The following is a 9,595-nucleotide window of genomic DNA, read 5'->3' on the forward strand; positions in this document are numbered from 1 at the left end:
CTGGGCATGTGATTTGGACCCATCGGGTACGGAAGCCTTTCCGTCACGTGCTCGTTTTCCACGCCTTCAGCGCAGGTAGCCTGCGAATTTAAAACCGACGTGCATTTTATTCTTTTCCCCTTTTATCCTTTCATATCTCTCCGCTACCTTGGAGAAGAGAGACGCACGCGGGTAAATAAAATGTAAATATCTCCAAATATCTGTATAATATGTAAATAAAAGGAAGATGTGGTTGTGTAGTGTAGTCGTTTGATTATAAATAATCTCATAATAATTTTATCCACAAATTCTTATACATTTATACATGTTTATCTCTCTCTTTGTGTGTGTGTGTGTGTGTGTGTGGTTCTGTGTCACTAGTGGGGCCTGTGGCCCGATTGGAGTGTTTGCGGTGTGAGAAGGAGGAGTTGGAGAACAGTTTGTTGGAGCAGCTGAAGGAGTTGAGGTTGCAGAAGCAGAAGGAGCTGCAGGTTCTTCAGGAGATGCTGAAACACAAGCAGCATGAGGAGACAGAGCTCCTGCAGAAACAGCAGGAGGAGGAGGAGCATAACAGGTCCATCAAGAGTAAGTACTATGGAAATGCAATAATACTAACATAACTAATAATGAATGCTAGCCTTTAGGCTCCAATAAAAGTGATACTAATATATGTATAGTACTATATATATTATATTTTATATATTCAGTAGTAATTATGTAGTATATACAATCTATGTTATATCCAGCAGTAATGATACTTGCTCTGGCAGATATGAAAATGGCCTGTGAACAGGAGAAGAAATCTCTGGAGGAAGAACTTGAGAAGCTCAGACTGTCACTGCAGGTAGAGATCCCTTATAGTGTCAGTACACATCCACCAGTACCTCCACCTTTCACTTATAACGTCAGTACACATTCAGTACACATTCCCACCTTTCCATTGTACTGGCTGTAGTGATGATTCGTATGTGTGGGTTATACCAGCCCATAGAGGAGGACATTATGAGTCTGAAAGTGGCGCTGGAGATGAAGAACCAGGTGATCAAAGATCAGCACGATCTTTTGGTCAAACTATATACTCTGTATGTATACTATATACTCTGTATGTAGTACCTGGTTTAACACTATATCCTCTTTATATATACTATATACTGTTTATGTAGCTCCTGGTTTAACACTATACCCTCAGCTTACTCTAGTCTGCAGATGTGAAGAAATTAAACAGAATGTGTATCTGTGTATATGTGCGCACCTGTATGTGTCTGGTTGTAGTATTATTTAAAGGGTCAAACTCCGTAAAGTGTGCCCAGGCCCAGAGCTACTTTGATGGGCATGATTCTGTGACCTCTTGGGCCTTGAAATGTGGTGCTTTGAATGATTTAAAGAGTGAAACGGTCTGAAGTGTGCCCACGTTTAAAGCAACCTTGTTGGGCATGACTGTGTGACCTCTTGGGCCAGGAAGTCTGTTTCTAGTTTTATTTAAACGGTCAAACTGCGTGAAGTGTGCCCAGGCCCAGAGCTACTTTGCTGGGCATGACTGTGTGACCTCTTGGGCCTGGAAGTCTGGTTGTAGTATGATTTTAAAGGGTCAAATGGTCTCCATTGTGTGTCCAGGTTTAAGGCTACTTTGCTGGGCATGTGATTTGGACCCATCGGGTACGGAAGCCTTTCCGTCACTTGCTCGTTTTCCACGCCTTCAGCGCAGGTAGCCTGCGAATTTAAAACCGACGTGCATTTTATTCTTTTCCCCTTTTATCCTTTCATATCTCTCCGCTACCTTGGAGAAGAGAGACGCACGCGGGTAAATAAAATGTAAATATCTCTAAATGTCTGTATAATATGTAAATAAAAGGAAGATGTGGTTGTATAGTGTAGTCGTTTGATTATAAATAATTTCATAGTAATTTTATCCACAAATTCTTATACATTTATACATGTTTATCTCTCTCTCTGTGTGTGTGTGTGTGTGTCTGTGTGTGTGTGTGTGTGGTTCTGTGTCACTAGTGGGGCCTGTGGCCCGATTGGAGTGTTTGCGGTGTGAGAAGGAGGAGTTGGAGAACAATTTGTTGGAGCAGCTGAAGGAGTTGAGGTTGCAGAAGCAGAAAGAGCTGCAGGTTCTTCAGGAGATGCTGAAACACAAGCAGCAAGAGGAGACAGAGCTCCTGCAGAAACAGCAGGAGGAGGAGGAGCATAACAGGTCCATCAAGAGTAAGTACTATGGAAATGCAATAATACTAACATAACTAATAATGAATGTTAGCCTTTAGGCTCCAATAAAAGTGATACTAATATATGTATAGTACTATATATATTATATTTTATATATTCAGTAGTAATTATGTAGTATATACAATCTGTGTTATATCCAGCAGTAATGATACTTGCTCTGGCAGATATGAAAATGGCCTGTGAACAGGAGAAGAAATCTCTGGAGGTTGAACTTGAGAAGCTCAGACTGTCACTGCAGGTAGAGATCCCTTATAGTGTCAGTACACATCCACCAGTACCTCCACCTTTCACTTATAACGTCAGTACACATTCAGTACACATTCCCACCTTTCCATTGTACTGGCTTTAGTGATGATTCGTGTGTGTGTTATACCAGCCCATAGAGGAGGACATTGAGTCTGAAAGTGGCGCTGGAGATGAAGAACCAGGAGATCAAAGATCAGCACGATCTTTTGGTCAAACTATTTACTCTGTATGTAGTAGCTCGTTTAACATTATATCCTCTGTATATATACTATATACTGTTTATGTAGTACCTGGTTTAACACTATACCCTGTGAAGGAAATATTGTTGTGTTTCTTTCTCTATCATTGTAAAGCGTGAGAAAGCTTAGCATAATATTAGAAGAACAGGACGTTCCCTAGAGAACGTCCTTGAAGAAATACACTCCTTCCAAGGTGTTATCTGGTCTCAGCAGAAGCAAACCCTCCCTCGTTCTCTCGAACGCTACGGCTATTATATAAGGGGAGGGAAATCACCCAAAGGGGAGCGAAGCAAATAGGCACGCTCATTTTTTGAAACTAATAACTCAATAAAATCTTCTTATCCACATCTGACTCCTTGTTTGCTGAATTTCCACCATAGAATTTGGCGTTGTCGGCAGGATCAGCGAGAGGCACCATGCGGAGCGGCGGTGACTAAACTTCGAGGACGCGCCTCAGAGAGAAAACTGAGCTGGAGGAAGAGGGAAACCCACAAGAATACGGGAAAGTACCTAACCAGGGAGTGACGTCCCGCTTGACTCCGGTGGTGTGCTCTGCCTGATCTAACGAACAGAGAGTAAGTGGTGAAGTTCAGTTATTTAATCCTAGAAGAAAGTGACATAGTGATCCGCCTGAGTCTACCCTGGGGTGGGTCTGTAAAGTAGCATAGTATATGAGATACTAGGGCTTAAAAATAGGGTCTAGAGGACTCCGGAGTCTGGGACTCCGCCAGCCTAAGAGAATAGGCACACTGAGTAGACGTACTAGTGTAAGAAATAGGCCCGGGCCGACAGAACACCCCGCAGGGAAAGGAGTGGACTCAGTATAATAGCACGATTTGCTGGAGCGGAACTAATCCATATCGGGGGTAGATGGTGTGGATAATAAGATAAAAAATAGGAAAATTGTAGAGAGTAGGTAAGTTTCCTTTGTTCGTTTGTTGCCTGAATCCAAAAGTAAAAAAAAAAAAAAAATGGGTGCGGGCAATAGTAAGGAGTATGAGTTCGGTAAGGACAAGCTCTCCAGTAGCCTATTCTTTCAAATGAGTAAAGATTATGGGGAACATGTAAACAAACATGTCCCGTTTTGGATTAAACATTATGGGTTTAATACCTCAGGGACGCTGAGTGTTGCATACCTGTTAAAATTAATTAAGAGAGTCGAGGTCAAACCTAGAGAAGCTGATAAGAAAGCACGGAAATATTTTGACAAAAACAGCGAGGATATGCTAGAAAAGGCAAAAATGTGGTTAGAAGAAGCTGAGAAAAGGCAGAAGAAACAGGAAGGGCAAAAGAAATGTAATAATGAAGTGTCTCAGTGTGTTTCCTTAGCTGATCCTGGCCTCGATGCCGCCCCGCCGAGAGCCCCCAGCTGATTCAACAACCACAAGCATCAGGAAACCCACCTCCTTATCCCGAACCAGGGACTTCATCGCTAACATCAAAGCCGTCTCCATATGACGAACCAAGACGGCAACTGGAGACAATAACCTCACCAGTGGCTCATCACACTCGAAGTCAAGCCACTATAAAGCCATCCGCAGGGCCTGACAGAGGCTATGCCCCACAGTTCCCGATGGTGGAAGTGTCAGGACCTGAGGGAGTGATTATGGTCCACCGTCACTGGACTACAGACGACATCATGAAAGCGGCCGACGGCCTGAGCAAGCCAGGTGACATCGGCGGACGACGCTTCGGACAAGAACTGATGGCATTCGTGCAGTCCTGCAGACCAACACAGGCTGAACTGAGACGGTTGTTGATGATGCGGAAGAGGCAGAGGAAGAGGAAAAGGAGGGAAAATTGATTGGATGAAAGAACAGGAATGCTACAACTGTGGAAAGCTTAGACATTTTGCCAGAAACTGTCCGGAGGAGGATAACTCATATGACGGGGGCACAGATCAGAATCCCACAATCCATGACGGGCGGTGGAGAGGCAGGACAGCAGCGGACCACTGAGTGAAGACGGCAAAAGGGAAGTGACAAATTTAAATGACCAACTATTACAGCAGATTAGTAAAGGGCAAAGAGGCCTCCCCGAGGTAACTGTGAAAGTAGAGGGAAAAAATGTTAGGTTTTTGGTTGACAGTGGTGCCACCCACTTAGTGTTAAAAGAAGGATTAATAGAATGTAGAATGAGACCAGGATATGGGATAACAGCAATTGGAGTGGGAGGTCATCCCATTGATGAAAGGATGTCCGAGCCTCTCCAATGTAGTTTAGGAAACAGCCAATTCAAACACAGCTTTTTGGTGTCAGAAACCTGTCCAATTAATTTGTTAGCTAGAGATTTAATGTGTAAACTTGGGTGCACAATTAGCAGCAACCCAGAGGGGTTATTTGTTATGTGGGAAACACCTACACAGGGAGTCCAGCTAGAGGCAGGAGTCCCTTTGTACGTGTATGAATTGCAGTGCACTGCTGGGGAAGTACTAACACATTTTATGACTGAAGTTACTAATACACTACCTGGTGAGCTGACGGTTAAACAAAGTGACTCTATTCACTGTACAATGAAGGTCCATGAGGGATCTGATGTTGATTTTGAACAAAAATTTGACTTAGGGGGCAGTGACAGTCTGATTATCACAGCTATAGCGTGGGACTGCGAGTGGGCTGCGGGAGTGGTGCAGCTCTCAGCTAAACAGAAATCTTTATATTCAATCTCACATGCAGCACCTCATGTGTCGCTGGCTAGCGCACATGTTGACCCAGACTGGCAGAGAGTAGGGTTGTGGACAAAACGCATGTTGAGCACAACTGATTGGATAAAAGAACCCCAGTGTAAAGTCATGTACAGCCCAAGCATAGATGTGTGGAAAATGCCAACCCCGTATAGGCTAAATTGTAAAAGGGGGGTTGAGCTTGTAAGTCCTAATATAGTAATTATGGCAGCCTCTGTTACCCTCTCAGAGGAAGAGGAGGAGGAATTGAAAACAGTTCCTGCAGGGTTATGGGCACAGGGAAAAAATGATGTGGGCTTAATAAAAGGATGTGAGCCCGTCCACATCACCCCAAAATCTGATTATAGACCACACCAGCACCAATACCCTCTAAAACCAGAGGCAGCGGAGGGTATTGGGCCAGTGTTCCAACCTTTAAAACAAGCAGGAGTTATCATACCATGCCCAGATTCACCAGTACGTACTCCAATTTTCCCAGTTAAGAAGCCAGGGAGAGATGAATGGAGATTTGTGCAGGATTTGCAGGCTGTCAACGCGGCAGTACACCCTAGAGCCCCAGAAGTTCCAAACCCGCACACCATTCTCTCTCAGATCCCACCAGACAGTAAGTGGTTCAGTGTAGTTGATTTGGCCAATGCTTTCTTTAGCGTACCTGTGCACAAGGATAGCCAATTTTGGTTTGCTTTCACTTTTGAAGGAAAGCCATACATATTTCCAAGACTGTGTCAGGGGTATTGTGAATCACCAACCATTTACAATGCCGCCTTACACTGAAGCCTAGAAGCTTTAGAGCTCCTCGAAGGAACAGCCTTGCTGCAATACGTTGATGATCTTTTAATTTGTGGGAGAACACGAGAAGCGTGTAAACAAGCCACGGTGGCACTGCTACATCATTTAGCAGAGGAAGGCCACAAGGCATCCAAATCCAAATTACAGTTTTGTAAGCAGCAAGTGCATTTTTTAGGACATGACATCACTGAACAAACGCGCATGCTGACTAAAGACCGAGTGAATGCCATCTTGACTATACCAAGACCCACGACGAAAAAACAACTGCTGTCCTTCTTAGGCATGTGTTCCTATTGTAGAACATTCATACCATCTTATGCAGAGCATGAGGGGCCACTCAGAAATATAATACGGACCAAGGGATCGAATTCCTCTCAGTTAGAATGGGCGCCAGAAGCTGAAGCGGCCTTTACAGCACTGAAGCAGTTATTACAGGTCATACCTGCTTTAGGCATTCCAGATCCCAATAAATCATTTGAACAAACCATGTCTCCCCACTTCTTATATGAAAGGACCAATTGAGATTGCTCATGGGAGAAGTCACATGAGCAAAGGGGGGATAGTGGAGAGCATAACAAGACATTGGTATGTACCAGGAATAAACACACATACCCAAAAAAAAAAAATTTGTTCCCGATGCTTGGTATGTGCACAAAACACACCACACGGAGACAATCATACCAAACACGCACCCGCCGGACACCCGCCGCCTAGTGAGCCTTTTCAACATTGGCAAATAGATTTCGTAGAACTGACACCAGCTGAAGGAAAGAGATACATGCTTGTGTGTGTGTGCATGTTTAGTAAGTGGGTGGAGGCCTTCCCAACGGGAAAACAAGATAGTGAGGCAGTAGCAAAAGCGCTATTGAGAGAAATTATTCCCCTGTGGGGGTTACCACAACGAGTGACCAGTGACAATGGGACACCCTTCGTACACGAAGGACTAAAAGCTTTGACTAAATACCTAGGGGTAGATATGAGAAAACACTGCAGTTACCACCCTGCTAGTGCAGGGGCAATAGAACGGACAAACGGCACCATTAAAGGAGGTCTAGCTAAAGTAACGCAGGAAACAGGCATGAATTGGGTAAAATGCCTTCCCCTCGTCCTGTGGCAATGTCGAACCAGACCACAGGCACGAACAGGGTTATCAGCTTTTGAAATAGTGTTTGGACAGCCTCCCAACACGGGGGTGGGTCCGCCGGACTGGGATACTAACCTGACCAATGAATCACTTTTGCAGTATTGTGTGTCTCTGCACAAATCTCTCTCCCATGTGTCTAAGCAGGTGAAGGCAGTTCTTCCCGAGGTGACGGATACTCCACTCCACACCCACCAACCAGGTGATTGGGTGCTGATAAAGGACTTCAGAAGGAAGCGGTGGAACCAGCCCAGGTGGAGAGGACCATTCCAAGTGCTGCTGACGACTAACACCGCCGTCAAAACCGACGGACGAGCAACGTGGATACACCACACTCATTGCAAGAAGGCGCCAGAACGACCTGAGGACTCATGATGAATTCTCTGTTTGTCACTATCCTACTCACTACTCTCGCCCCGATCGCGGGACGACAACTCCTGCCAGAGGAAAGATGCAAAGGCAATATCGCTTGTGCAATGGCAGTGGTGACGGCAACCACTGCCAAGCCAAACCAGTCTTGCCTAGTGTGTCACCCCTTTCAGGTGCCATGGACGCCCATACCCATCACCCACGACATGGCGACCCAGATGACCAATAAGACTACATGTGAACTAGATAGGCTAACAGGACAGCTCTATAATTTATCTAGAGAAATCATAAGCTCGATGAAAATACCCGGCTGGGCGGGTAATTGGAAGAAAACTGGAAAGAACTATGAGTTCCAGTGGTCAGGATGTTGCACACCAGTACTCCTAACCCCGCCAGTGTCTATTTTCAAACTACGTGGGGCACATGCACACACCATACATAAACGAGGCACTGGCAAGCAGCACCCCGCTAAATACAATGGCTATACCCTGGCCGACCCATGGACCACCCCTGCATCGGCAATAGGTTGGTCTATATTTCTGGGAGGAGGCACCACTGCAGCCTTGAATAAGATTAACGGTTTAGCGTGGCAAGTCCTAACTCTGGCCAATAGGACTGAGACGATTTTTACACTCCTAAACCAAGAATTGCACCAGATTCGCCAAGTAGTCCTGCAGAATAGAATGGCCTTAGATTTGCTCCTAGCCGAGGAAGGTGAGGTGTGTAAGAAGATAAATGTATCATGTTGTTTTCACATCCCAGATTATTATGATAATATAACAGACCTGATTACACATATGAAACAGGACATCCAGGAGCCGTCCCCAGCAGACAATTCATGGTTCTCATGGTTCACCTCGGCCCTGGGCCCGTGGGGACACTGGGCAATGACGGTGCTTTTTCCTGTGCTCATTGTCGTATTGATGGTTATGTGTTTCCTGCCATGTATTATGAATTGTTGTGTCACCTGGGTGACTAATCTTACTCGTGTACAGTATCAACTGTTGCAAGAACTGCCAGAGGGGGTGGATGAGGATTCTGAGGAATTTAATGACCTCCAGGCACTATTCATTGAAAATTAAAGTCTAGATGATGTTGATGATTGACAAAGAATCAAAGGGGGGAAGTGTGAAGGAAATATTGTTGTGTTTCTTTCTCTATCATTGTAAAGCGTGAGAAAGCTTAGCATAAGATTAGAAGAACAGGACGTTCCCTAGAGAACGTCCTTGAAGAAATACACTCCTTCCAAGGAGTTATCTGGTCTCAACAGAAGCAAACCCTCCCTCGTTCTCTCGAACGCTACGGCTATTATATAAGGGGAGGGAAATCACCCAAAGGGGAGCGAAGGAAATAGGCACGCTCATTTTTTGAAACTAATAACTCAATAAAATCTTCTTATCCACATCTGACTCCTGGTTTGCTGAATTTCCACCACAACCCTCAGCTTACTCTAGTCTGCAGATGTGAAGAAATTAAACAGAATGTGTATCTGTGTATATGTGCGCACCTGTATGTGTCTGGTTGTAGTATTATTTAAAGGGTCAAACTGCGTGAAGTGTGCCCAGGCCCAGAGCTAATTTGATGGGCATGATTCTGTGACCTCTTGGGCCTTGAAATGTGGTGCTTTGAATGATTTAATGAGTGAAACGGTCTGAAGTGTGCCCAAGTTTAAAGCAACCTTGCTGGGCATGACTGTGTGACCTCTTGGGCCAGGAAGTCTGTTTCTAGTTTTATTTAAACGGTCAAACTGCGTGAAGTGTGCCCAGGCCCAGAGTTACTTTGCTGGGCATGACTGTGAGACCTCTTGGGCCAGGAAGTCTGGTTGTAGTATGATTTAAAGGGTCAAATGTGATGGTGTGCCCAGGCCCAGAGCACCTTTGCTGGGCATGACTGTGTGACCTCTTGGGCCTGGAAGTCTGG

The 9,595-nt window shown here is 45.0% G+C and overlaps 1 long non-coding RNA gene across 1 annotated transcript; it reads left to right on the forward strand.

Annotated features, from left to right (window-relative positions):
* Positions 1-2,777: 2,777 nt before the first annotated feature.
* LOC145659309 (uncharacterized) lies at positions 2,778-8,340 on the forward strand. Its single transcript, XR_014125386.1, has 2 exons — positions 2,778-3,268; positions 7,454-8,340. It is a non-coding gene; the product is annotated as an uncharacterized LOC145659309 (long non-coding RNA).
* Positions 8,341-9,595: the final 1,255 nt, after the last annotated feature.

The sequence above is a fragment of the Electrophorus electricus genome, chromosome 9, assembly GCF_041902795.1.
Source record: "Electrophorus electricus isolate QZ-2024a chromosome 9, ASM4190279v1, whole genome shotgun sequence".
Lineage (NCBI taxonomy): Eukaryota > Metazoa > Chordata > Actinopteri > Gymnotiformes > Gymnotidae > Electrophorus > Electrophorus electricus.